General features: G+C 44.4%; 1 long non-coding RNA gene across 1 annotated transcript in view; it reads left to right on the forward strand.

Moving 5' to 3' along the window:
* The first annotated feature begins 2538 nt into the window (after positions 1-2538).
* Positions 2539-13453, forward strand: part of LOC123802749 (uncharacterized) — a 476053-nt gene continuing 465138 nt past the window's right edge. Inside the window, exon 1 of the long non-coding RNA XR_006782632.2 lies at positions 2539-3556. This is a non-coding gene — a long non-coding RNA (uncharacterized LOC123802749). The remainder of the gene's footprint in view (positions 3557-13453) is intronic.

The following is a 13453-nucleotide window of genomic DNA, read 5'->3' on the forward strand; positions in this document are numbered from 1 at the left end:
TAGCAACCAGCTGGGAAGTATATTTCATTTGTGGAAGATGTTTTAAATTATAACTCTTGTCCAAGTAATGCAAATTAGTAATGAAAACTAGATTATAAATTCCACAGCAGGGCATAATATTGAACATATTTGTGTTCTGAAGATAAAGGTGACTAATACACTTTTGATGTAATGCTTCTAGGATTTCTGATTCTCATTCTTTGAGTTATTTTCAATTATGGTAACATTCCATTAAAACTTATTCCCTTCTGGCACCCCCTCCACCCACCCAAGGAGCAGCACATGGGCTCTCATAACATCACGGTAGGGGAGCTGCCCTCCTTCTCCCACTTAAATCTGTTCAAATGCTACCAGGTCAGTCTTTCCTAAAATATGCTCAATAGAACAACAATTCTGTGGGATGTGGTTAATGATTCTGCAGGGAAAAAGAGTTTCTGTGTCCAAATGAGTTTGGGCAATACTGGGCTAATCATATCAGTTATGGTGGGATTTGGCTGCATGTGACAAAGTCGACTCACAGTTTTAACCAAGCAGGAATTAATTTCTTCTCACATTACAAAAGATCCACAGTCTAAGGCTGCTGCAGTGACTTCACACTCTCCCCAGCATCCCAGACTGTCTTCTTCCTCTCTTGTCTTCAGCTTGTACTTTTAATCCTCATGCTTATTGCCTCCTACATGCAAGATGGCTTCCCCAAATGTGTATGTTTTAGGCTCAAAGAAGAAAGGAGGAATGGAGTGAAGGAGGGATAGAGGGGTGAAAGGAAAGGGGTTAGGAAGGGTGGAGGGAAGGGGGGATGGCAAGAGGAAAGATGCCTTCATCAGGAAAGCTAACACTTTCCCCAAAGTCTCTAGGAGCCCCCCCTTAGGTTTTGTTAGCTGGAATGATAACCCAAGGCTACCTGCAGCTTCAGGAAAGATGGATATTTTAACAGAGCACATTATGGTGGTAAACTAAATCACCCTTCTCTTCCTAAGAATGAAGGAGGAAATGGAATCTTGAATGTTCAGTATGTGCCACATGGAGTCCAAAGTTTTCTTAGAGACCTTTTTTTTACGTTTTGCTTTGTGCATGTCAAATGGGGGAAATACTAATCTCCTTTTTTCCCCCCTTAAAATCTTCATTTTTTTTTCATGGTGGAACTTGAAGAACTATTGTTCTGGAAAATATGCTTTGGGACAGTTATACTGATGTGTAATCATGAGAAAACCACATGTCATAAAAAAGAGACGAAGGAGGGGTTTGTGGAAGACCCTGGTATATGGTGAATCCTGATGTCGCCCTTGTCTTCTTTCTCCCTTGTCCATTGTTCACCTCTCTTGTAGTTGAGGCTGGTCTTCCCTCTCTTTGGGCAATTAGCCATGCATGCACATGTCCTAGGCGCTTCCAAGGAGAGTTTTTGCTTTCTTGATGAAGGGGATAGAGGATGTGCACGCTAATCTCTTCCCTCTACCTCTGTCTCGAACACAGATACCATGCCTTGAATGACAGCGACCGTGTGGCCCAAACCAGTGCGAGTCCCCGGGAATTCCAGAACCGGCCGCCCTTCGGTGAACGCCAACCAGGCCGATGGCGGTGACGGGAGAAACAGTAAGTCTCCATCAGCCCAGGTAGCAAGCCTCCCGCTCCAGGTGCGTCCAGGAACCAGCAGGTGGTGGTACCTGGGCGCATCCCCCTCAGCTTCCGGCAGCCTCAGCGGTGGGGCGGGCGCGCTTCATCTCCCAGCAGCCTCAGCGGTGGGGCGGGCCTGCCTCGCCTCATCTCCCAGCAGCCTCAGCGCCTGCAAGCTCCGTCATTGCTTCGGAGCGGCTTGCGCTTCAGAAGGCGGCGCTGCTCTCGGGCTTCACTGCCGTTCCTCGCCCTCACGGCAACCCCGTCGCCAGGGGGAGCCGCGTCCGCCGACGCCCCTGGACGCGGGGGAAGCACTGCGGGGAGATGGGCCCGGAAGGAGGGGACTCTGGGTAGCCGCAGCCCTCCAACCTGGCGCTCCCCCCTGAGGGGCGGAGCGCTGCAGTCTCACGTGGTGCGCCCCAACTTTCCAGACCTGCATCCGAGAGAGGAGGCTGTAAATACCTAGCTTTGGAGACACTCACAGAACTGGCTTTTCCGGGCGCCACTGCCGCCCCGAGCCGCTGCCCGTGGCGTGGTGGCTGTGGAGGGGCGTCGCCTGAGGGCAGGCTGCTGGTTTCACTTCCGTGTGCGGGTGGCTGGATGCACTCCGGGAACAGGCTGGCGGGCGCTGGCTTGCTTTCTTGTTTTAAAACCTGCATCTAGAGCTTTCCGTGACTGAAAGCTTGCGTCCGCGCAGGAATGGGCTGTGGAATTTGTGCAGGTGTTCCTTGCTTTGTAGCCCACGTTCCGGGGAGGGCTCATTGCACCTGCGGAGCCCTTGAGCGCAACGTTAGCCTCCGCTGGGAGTCTGGGTTCCTGTTAGGCCTTCTCATGCTCTGGACAGCCCGGAGACCTACCCTGAAGCCCGTTCCTTTCTCAAGGGTGGACTCTCCCCAGCTGCTGCCTGCAATCTTGCCCCAAGCCGAGTGCCCCATTTGGAATGGCAATACTGCTGTTTGACTCCAAGCGCGTCTCTGGCTTGGGATCTCTAGCTGTCTCAGCCATTGATTGAAGGATTGGATGGCCTTTGATCTGTCCTATCATCGTTCTCTCACGTGGACTCTGCCATGCACCTTCGGATGTCCAGATTTGTGCTGGTGGTTGTTCTGGTACACGGAGAGCCAGTTTCTAAGCCCAAGACTCAGTCTTTTTTTTTTTTTTTAAAGATTTTATTTATTTATTTATTTATTTATTTATTTATTTATTTATTTATTTATTTATTTATTTATTTATTTATTTATTTATTTATTTGACAGAGACAGCCAGCGAGAGAGGGAACACAAGCAGGGGGAGTGGGAGAGGAAGAAGCAGGCTCCCAGCCGAGAAGCCCGATGTGGGGCTCGATCCCAGAACGCCGGGATCATGCCCTGAGCCGAAGGCAGACGCTTAACGACTGCACCACCCAGGCGTCTCCCAAGACTCAGTCTTGACCTTACTTTTTCCGTCAAGGTTCCAGCACGACCACGCATTTCTCGCAATTCTCTCACTGTTTACTGGGAAGGCATGGGATGGTCAGCCGCGGAGATGGCGCTCAGTAATTCTTCCCTCTTGATAGTCACATCTTGCGCAGTTTTCTCCACTTTGCTGAGGACTGACCAGTACAGTATTATGACTCATTGATAGACTATTATGGAAGTGATGGGGTCTTGTTACTTTGGAGGATAGGTCATAGGAGGCATTGCCCCTGTGCCTTGCTCTCTCTTGGATCACTCGCTCCGGAGAAGACAGTTGTCCTGTGCCATGAACACAGTTGCAGTCTCATGAAGACCTCTTTGTGGTGAAGAACCGAGGCCTCCTGACAACAGCTATCACCAAATGCTAGCTCTGTCCACACCCTGCCTTGAAATTGGATCTTCCTCACCCCCATCAAGCCTTTAGATGACCACAGGCCCAGCGGACATCTTGATGGCAACCTCACGGGAAACCCTGTGCCAGAACTACCCAGGTAGGCTGTTCCCAAATCCCTGGTCTATAGAAAGTGTGATACATAATGGTCATTATTGCTTTACAATAAGTTTTCATGCAGTTTGTTAGAGAGCAACAGGAAGCTAATACCTAAGTTCCTGCAAAGCCACCCGCCCTTTTGCTGGGCTATGATGATGTTTGTGCTATGAAAGTGCTCCTATAATATTTCCCATCTGGGACCTGAATAAGTACTTCTCAGTACTTCTTGAGTACTTAAGTACTTTTCAGTACTTACTAATTTGAAAACATCACGGTGGTGTGAGAACTCAAGGAAAAAAGGCAAACTAATATTGTAAGATGGAGTTGATATAAAAAATGTAGTCAAATTTAAAAAATTGGGAAAGTTAGCTCTAGGAAGTATCAAGGAGCAAAACGTTTTCCCCACTGACTTTATCTGAGACTCTGGAGGGGTGCAACGGGCTGCTGTTTTGGGGAGCAGTCATGGAGACTGCAGGAATTGAGTATTCTGTCTCATTCATTCTGCTGTGTACTTTTGAAGGTGAGATTTGTTTCCTTTATACTTGGCAATGATATACTACTAAAGCCCTTCCCGGGAACCAAAATGCAGAGATACAGGTGTTAGGTGAGAAATTTTATGTTTTCAGCTGCTACAGTGAAAGATTTGCTATATATATGTATATATATGAGGCAGGTTGAGTGGCCAAGCATCTGGTCTGGCTCCATGGGGCCCTGGGCATGTTACTAACCTGCAACTGTGCGCACCTTTGTGAGGTGGGAGATAGAAGGTAATTGTGGCGGTTCAGTGAGATACATCATTGCTGCCTTCTCCATCCTGTTCTAATTTTGTCCTGATTGTGATATATTGATTGCACTGAATTAAGTAATTGCATTATTAAACCCGACTGTGGTTGTAAGGGACAGGTCAAATAGCACATGGTGTGTTGCAAGTAGAAATGGAGCCTGATGAACCTCAAATGATATTTAAGCTAATCCAATCACAATGTCTTAGCTGGCAGATTCACTTAATATGATTAAAACAAAATGGGGTCATTTACTACACCAATGTTACTGTAAATTTTTACCTTGTACAGCTAGTAATATAGTGAATTGTTCCTTGGGCAGACAAGAGGAAAGTGAAATGTTATCTTCCCTATTATCCCTGAAATGAGAAAGTATAGAAACAGTGTGTTGCCCCAAAGGATTTTACACACACACACACACACACACACACACACGATTTTGAAAATGCAATGCTTCCATATGTTGACTTACGATTTAATAATGAACATCTCTAAGGTTCATCTTGTTATTTATTTATTTTTTAAAGATTTTATTTATTTATCCGACAGAGATAGAGACAGCCAGCGAGAGAGGGAACACAAGCAGGGGGAGTGGGAGAGGAAGAAGCAGGCTCCCAGCGGAGGAGCCTGATGTGGGGCTCGATCCCAGAACGCCGGGATCACGCCCTGAGCCGAAGGCAGACGCTTAACGACTGAGCCACCCAGGCGCCCCCATCTTGTTAATTTTTGAAGATGTCGAACAAAAATGGTGGTTAAAATCAACTGGACACTTAACAGAATGATGGATGTTGGACACCAGAAGCACATGGACATAGCTCTCTCATTGTCTCATTGGCTTAAAACCATACCAAGAAACAAAAAGAAAATCTTCCTCACTTTCAACTTTTACTCTGAAAATTAGGTTTAGTTTACAAGCTGGTTTGTCCGATTACTTAGAATTGTCTGATAGAGGGGCGCCTGGGTGGCTCATTAGGTTAAGTGACTGCCTTTGGCTCAGGTCATGACCCCAGGGTCCTGGGATAGAGCCCCATGTCGGGCTCCCTGCTCTGTGGAGAGTCTGCTTATCCCCGTTCCTCTGCTCATGTTCTGTCTCTCGCTCACTCTCTTTCAAATAAATAGTCTTAAAAAAAAAAATGGTCTGACAGAAATCAGCAAGAGAAGCCCTTCTGAAGTCCTGCTCAGCTGTCTCCCAGGGTACCCGGCCTCACTCCCAGTGTCCTTCTGTTTGGACCCCTGCAGATACAGGTTTTAATAGGGATGCTAAAGATGTTTGCAGAAGCACCCGGGCAGCTGAAGACTGCAAGCAGCTTCACTGGTGTCCTTTAACGGAAAGCACAGCGGCCTTTGCTTTGGGAATACATTTACATAAGAGTAAAGACTTGAAGGGAGAGGAGCAAGGCGGTGTGCTCCCGAGGGTTTTGATCCCCTCAGGCATCCTGCAGCCCTTTAATGATGAATTCTTTGCTTACCTCCCGTGGCGCTGACTCCAGTCTGCAGATGGGGAATAAGGTAATAGACTGTACTCTGCTCATCCTTCCCACTCCTCCCCACACCTGGACCCCACCTGGGTACCTGCCTACTTGCAGGGGGAGCTGGTTCCTGGTGTAAAGAGCAGAGAGGAGGAGAGGAGGTCTTTGTTCTCTGAACTGATCTAATTTTGTTTAATTGTTCTAGTTTTGGCTCAGGGAGAGCAGGACTGTTCCCTTTGGTCCAGTAGCAAACCTTGGAATGCAGGAGGTTTGGATTTATATGCTAACTTATGGTCGGCATGGTAGTGGAAGATACAGAAGATTCAGTGGCCACCAATTTTCTGTGACTCACTCTTTGGTTATGGAAAGCTTCCTTGTGCTTCCTAGGAGCATGAGAAGGCCAGGCTGTCACTGTGATGAGAGAACATGTGACGTGTCCCCGTCCCTCCCCTCCCCCACCCTCCAGTGGCTCATTGCAGGGCAGTCATCAGTGACAGGAGGATACTGGAGAACCGAGTTTAAAGTCTTTTAAACAGTGACCTCTGCCTTGCAAGAAGCCTTTGACATGTACAGTTCATTCAGTTTCTTAGTTGTTGAGGAAGAGTTTACCACATTAATATGTGTGGGTGTATATATCTGTGTGTACATGTATCCAAATTTGCACGTGTGTGTTTAAAAATTAAACTGAGAGATGTTAAAAATTTTAAGGGTTTATTTGAGTAAAATGAGGTGTAGCCAAGCTGGAAATAGTTAGGAGAGCTCCACTGACAGGTGCTCAGGGAGAGACTTTTATAAAGAAAAAGCTGAAGCAAAGCAAGGAAATTATTGATTGGCTACTGCTTCAAGCCTACTTGGCTGTTTGTGATTGGTTGTTCTTAGGTTTTGATATTGTAACTTTGAGGTATTTGCAGGCTGAGATTTTGTTTTGCTTACTCAGACTGCTAGGCCATCTGAGCCAACTCCGTCTAATGGCTTCCTTGTTTAATTTAACAGTGTGCCTGTGTGTGTATGTGTGTGTGCGTGCATGCATGTGTGTATACTTGTGTGACTGCATGCATGTACGTAGCTGTGCAGCACGCATGTAGATGCACATACGTGGTGTGTATACATGTATGTGCATATACATGTACGTGCATGCATCTGTGTTTTTGTGTTTATGTTTAGTCACAACACATAACCTGTGGTAACCTCTCTTGTACTTTGGTTTTTGTTTCTTTTCCCACTGTTGCTTTTCAATGTAATGTTTGTATGTAATCAGAAAGGATTTTGAGTCTCCAAATACTAGATTGCAGCTTCACAGTTAATGGGTCAGGAGGAGCATACTGATTCTGGAAGAGAGAGGTTATTTAAACCTAACTCCATAGAATAGGAGTAGCAGTCCTGGGAGCAGTCATGTCCCTGCTCTAGATGGGAGGTGTCTGTTGCCTGGAGACCAGGGAGTAGGGCTCAGCTAACAGAAGATGTCCAGGGCTCCTGGGAAGGGCAGCGGGAGAAACCTGTCCAGGGCTCCTGGGAAGGGCAGCGGCCCCCAGCGTGGAGGTGCTCCTGGGCCCATGTGTCTCCAGGCCCTTGGATCTCAGATTGGTATTGAGGCTGTGGGAACAACAGCATATTGGTGCATCGAACAAAACATCACTGCTCCACACCACCACAGTCTGTGTGGCCTGTAAATAAACACCAACTAATGCTTTAAGATATTTTTTCTTTTTCCTTTGTTTCCCCTCATTTCCTTTCCTTTCTTCTTTCCCTTTCTTTCTCGCCTTGTGCCCTCTCTCCTTTCCTCTCTCTCTCCCTTCCTCCTTCTACCTCTGTCGTTCTTTCTCTTCCTACGTCCTTTAAAAAATAATCAAATTGTTATAAATCCCAGTTTCTTCTAGGCAACCCTCACGCCATCAGGTGAAAATGTGGTATAGTATTTACCTCAATACATAACAATGTTTTTCCTACAGACGTAACATTTACTTCTTAAGCTTTTCTTCTATTTATTCCCATACTTTTTTTTCAATTTCTTACTAAGTCTTTCTTTTAAACATAAAAGCGTAATATTCTCTCTACTTCTGCTTAGTATCATCTGAACCAAGTAGGCTCTGAACTACGTATCTGGCTGGGATGGAGTTATGGAAACGCAGCAGAGGCTGATTTGAGTGCCTTAAGGAATTACAATCCACTGAGGTCAATTTATTGGGGTTGGTTGTGTGTATGAGTCATATTACAGGCTGGTAAAGATGAGAATAAAAGCCTCCACATTTCTTGGATGCTTCGTACACCAGGCTTGCTCTGCTTGCACCTTCACACTTCATTCTTAGCCCCCATGATGTCCTTATTGAGCTTCTCTCCATGTCATTCTGAGCCCGCCTTGATGTCCTTACTAAGGTTCTCTCCATTCACTGAACCTCCGAGAAGTTAAGAGACTTCGTCCACGCCACACAGTAACCAGGAAGCTGAGATTCTAACCTAGGCAGCTTCCCTCCTATCTGAATCTCAAATGTGTAGTAATCAGACAGGTATTAAAGAAAATGTGTAGCAACAAAACACCAGAGAGCATGAATCAAAAGGTAGCATCTAAAGGTGAGCTTGTAATCAGGATCGCAGACCTTCCCCGTGGCTGATTTAATTAAATGCTGGTTCTGGATAGATGGGAAGGGGAGGGGAGGTTGTTAGAAATGAACATTGAATCAGGTGGGGCTGCCCTCTGTGTCTGAAGAGCCCTTCAGGCCCTGTCAATTCCTGTTGGGCTAAAGTTGGGATCTGTGGCTCGAAGTCGAACTCTGCACCCTTTGCAGACCCTGAAGGCTTCTTTCTTTCCTCCCATGCTATGATCCCAACCTGGTAACACAGAGTTGAGAAGAGGAAAAACATAGGTAACTCACACTTGAGTGAAAGATATGCAGTCGGGTATCTAGATGGCCTGTTCATTTGATTACCAGTGCTTCACCTCTCCACCATCGGGGTAAAAGTCTTGCAATATACTGCAGGGTAAAGTCAGGGTTATAATTATTCATGATCAGCACCTTTCTTTTGAGAGTCCAGGCTTAGAACATTTTGCAGGTATACTTTCCCTACTCTTCCCCAGCATGTGTCACCTGCCTGATTTGGCAAGCTCCTCAGCTGTTCTATCTGCATTAACTGCTAAACCGGGAGGCCAGGAAGCAGGGCTCCTGTGTTCTCTCTCACATCCCAGGACTGCTCACTTGCTTTAGTTCCAGCAGTGGCCTCAGGTGAGTTAATGCAGGGCACCCCAGACTCCCCAGTGTGTTAACTTCAAAATGACCCAAAACTGCTGGCATGCTGTTCTTAGGCTGTTCCACAGTCTAGTGGATTTCATGATTAGAAAATAATTTCATTCTCTGAAGCATCTTAAATACGGTGCTACACTGGGAGAACATTGTTTCAGTTGCTGCTGCCTCCCAGCTGAGATTTAAGAAAACAAAAGAAACAATTTCACATGATAATATTAGCAAATGCCTCTTCTATAAGCCCTGTCTTCACGCCCTTTGAATTGCATTATCTCCTCTCCGTATTGTTGACTTACTTGCATAAAGAATTTTGCTGTACAAAGCTGGGAAAATTATTTCACACTTGCTTTGATCAGAAATCTGTTGAGGTGGTTAAATCGTTCAGGATATTCAAATGTGGTTAGCTTTGCTAAGAGAAGGGAAAGACAATCAAATTGTTAGCATAAATCAGGAGGCGTGAGTGCTATCTTGAATATTTTCAGATGGATTTAAAAGGTAGTTTAAATTTAAGAAGGTCAGAGATGCCAGGAATCTAAAGCATGCCCCCTGTTCATTATTTCAACGTCATGTCTCATACGCGTCATCTGATATCTAGATTCTTAAAGCCAAAATGAGGTCACCATGACAACCATCTGTGCCATTAATTCATTGTTATGAGTTAATGTGGATTAGGATCTTGGCTAAATTACGAATGTTTGGTCTTTGTTTTTACCTGACGACCATTTGGTAGCTGTTTGCATTACTTCCAGTTTCTGAATTTTAGCAGCTAATGTTGCCTTTTTTTCTCTTCCTTCCGGAAAGGAGTAATCACTTTATAATAGAATTTGTAATTTTAGTTAATAGGAGTTGGCTCATGACTTCGCAGGGGGTGAGGTGCGGTAGTGTATTTATTTAATAATAATAATAATATAATAATAAATTTGGGGGGAATACCTTGCCGCTTTGAGGATTTTATTTACTGTTTATATGAAGTAATGGCCCATTGACGTATGGTATTGTGGAAACTTGCAAAACTGAGAGATTAGTTTCCGGTAGGCCCCTTGTAAATTGTGGCTGGAGGAGCAAAAATGACCTAACATTCATGAAAAGTATGTGGCTTCATCCAATTATAGTCACTTACCAATAACAACAGAAGTTGCCTGAAGCATGGTTATATAACTAATTTGATATGGGAAGTTGAGTTGCCAAGCAGCCTGGCGAAGTTGTAGAGGCCTACAAGGGGCCATAATGGTGCTGCTGCAGAAGCAAGTCCAGGAGTCTGGCCAGCTGGAGGAGTTTGCTGGGCAGGCTGTGGGTTGAAACCAGTAAGAAAAAAATATGATAAATTATGAAACTTTAGCAGATGTAAATATGTATTAATAGTTTTTATTAGTTGCAGTATTGCTCAGTCTAGTTATGTCAACTGTAAATAAGAGTAAAGGAGAAACAAAGTTGAGTTTAGGAATCAGAGTCTGGATGTGATGAACACCGAAGAGGAAAGTAGACAGTTTGTTTGGGTGGAGGAAAAGGACCCATAGATGAGAAAATGTAGGATAGAACCAGTTGATCTCTGTATAGTGGTGGGGGAGGGACGAGGGGGAATAAATGGCTTCATGGCCATTATCCTAGGGTAGAGAAAGTGCTGGAAAGATGGGCTAGTGGGAATTATTTTGGGCTTTGAATTCAGACAGACTTGAGTAATGCTGGCTTTGACTTTGTTATGGCAGCCCTAGGAAGCTGATGTAGGGTGTGTATAAAATAGTGTGATGATAAATCACCGGCAGAGGAAGTCGTTTTGAATCCCAGCTGCTATAGCTGGGAGCAGTGGTGTTTATAAATGAGACGTAGAAAATAGTCATGGAGGACAGAGCTTGGAAGAAAGGGTGGGAAATCTTCCAGATTATTCAGAGGCCTGAGCATTTCTTCTTCTGCTTAAAACTTTTTAGTTATAGCAAAATCTTCCCAGTTCATGCATAGAAAAGCAGAGGGGGCTTCCTGCCGTCTCTGCGCGCTGTAGCTGCTCCGTATTCTAAGCTTCCTGTGTAGTATGGATTGACGCAGCAAAAGCAAGGGGAGTAGATGAAGAATTGCCAACCTGTTACTTGGTTTCGGCAGAAACACTGAAAAGCTTGATCACTGAACATACTGCATCGCGCGAAGTGAAAACATTGTGTATTTGACAACAGTTTTTGACAGCAGAAAGTAGCCAGCTTGGCTTCGACCAGGGGTGGGTAAACTTTTACTGTAAAGGGCCAGATAGTAAATATTTTCAGCTTTGTGAGCCATACAGTCTGTTGTAAGGTTTCAACTCTGCTGTTGTAGTATGAAAGCAGCTACAGACAACATCTAAACAGATGAATGTGGCTGTGTTCCTGTAACGCTTCATGTATGGACAGTGAAGTTCCAGTTTCATTTAATTTTAATGGGCCTTGATGTTTTATGGTTCTTTTGATTTTGTTCAGCCATTTGAAAAATGTAAAAGCATTTTTAAAATTTATTTATTTTTGGTAAAAACCATTTTTAGCTTTTGGACCATACCAAAACAGGTAGTTAACAGGATGTTACTGTGGGCTGTAGTTGGCCAACCCCTGGCAATAAGGACAATGCTGGGAGAAGCAGGACAGTAAAAGACAGCGGGTCTGACTCGAAATCAAATCAGGCATACTTGCCTAGGCACTTGGAGCTGTGGTTTTCTTCTCTCTTTTTGTCATTGATGGGATGGACAGCTAACACTACGTGTATAGAGTAGTTAATTCCAGTTCATCATATATTTCCTAGCATGCATTTCGCTGGTTTTAGTTTATCCCCCCAACCTAATTATTATTTTTGTTGTTTATAATTTAAGCCCAAGGTTAAGAGGATGGTGGTAGTTCTAAAGATATTCCTCAACTGGTCAAACCATGTCTTAAAAGGTCTTTACTCCAGGACTATTTTCTACATGATCTACCCGTCTTTGTGGTCCCTAGCTGGTTTTCCTCCTGAGTGCTCAGCTAGGCCACATTTCCTTGTTTCCCTGGCATGTGGGGTGGCCCTGTGCCAGAGTTCTGCCCAGGGGAATATGGCTGAAGTGACACATGTCACCTGCAGTCCTAGCTCCAAATAGCCTCATGTGCAATGCTCCATGTCCCCTTTTTCCCTTGGTGTATCTGGAAGGCGAGTTCTTTATAGCCCCAGAATTTGGAAGATTCACAAGAAGGAACAAGGAGAGGTGCACAGCACCGCTGTCAGAGCAGAAACTTGTGCATTGGAATGTTGTGCGGGCAACAGAGAAATATTTATTGTGCTGAACCAGAAGGACTGTTTGTGACAACAGTTATCCTACCCTGACGAATACATGTTCAGCTTATGGAGATAGGAGATACTTGACAAAATGGTGCCTGTATAGAAACCATTCCTATTTTAGTGACCATTCACTCACACTTGGTCTTGTATGTGTCTGGTCATCCAAAATCGTTCCCCTACTCCAGACCTCTGGCTGGTTCCTCATGGTCGCTTTCTGGGACCTCCCTGAGCCAGCTCATCTAGTGGTCTGTGCCCCAGTCCTCATCTGCTAGTTGATCATCTCTCTTCTATATGGGTTCTGTCTTTGAGAGCCATTCATGGTGCTAAGATGAATTTTCTGTCCAGTTTTCCTTGCATCTTTTACTTTTTTTAAATAATTTTTTATTATGTTAGTCACCATACAGTACATCCCAAGTTTTTCATGTAAAGTTCCATGATTCATAACTTGTGTATAACACCCAGTGCACCATGCAATACGTGCCCTCTTTAATACCCATCACCGGCCTATCCTGATGCCCCACCCCTCTCCCCTTTAAAGCCCTCAGTTTGTTTCCCAGAGTCCATAGTCTCTCATGGTTCATTCCCCCTTCTTTTTATGCCCCCTTCTTCCCTTTCTTCTCCTACCGATCTTCCTTACTTGCATCTTTTTAAACGTTCAAGTTAATGGATGACTAATAGCACAGAAAATACATTTAAAGGATGTAAAAATGGATGGTGGGTGCATGTTTCATGAGCTAAAGGGGACGATGAGGGCAGGTGAGGAATGTGAGCCGGTTTAAGAATGAGGTCATAATGTCCACTGAGGACAGCTCCACATTAGCTGGAGCTTAAGAGGGCAGACTGGCTGTGATGGGTCATGAATTAATTTGGGACCTATATACATGTTATGGTTTGGTAGTTTTTAAGGCTATTGTACATATTAGTAAAATACATTAATGATCATACAGATTGTATATATATTCTATAATATGTATTATATATTATTATCAAATGTAATGAATGTTACATAAAATATAGACAAAATTATATAAGGTATATAATTCTGTTCTATATTATATAATGTGTATTATAGAATATGTATAAATGTAGATGATTAACATATCTTATAGTAAAATGAATAGAATTCTGTAACTGTTATATGCAATATAGT

This window comes from Ursus americanus, chromosome X (assembly GCF_024610735.1).
Source record: "Ursus americanus isolate L20-20 chromosome X, mUrsAme1.1.p, whole genome shotgun sequence".
Taxonomy (NCBI): Eukaryota; Metazoa; Chordata; class Mammalia; order Carnivora; family Ursidae; genus Ursus; species Ursus americanus.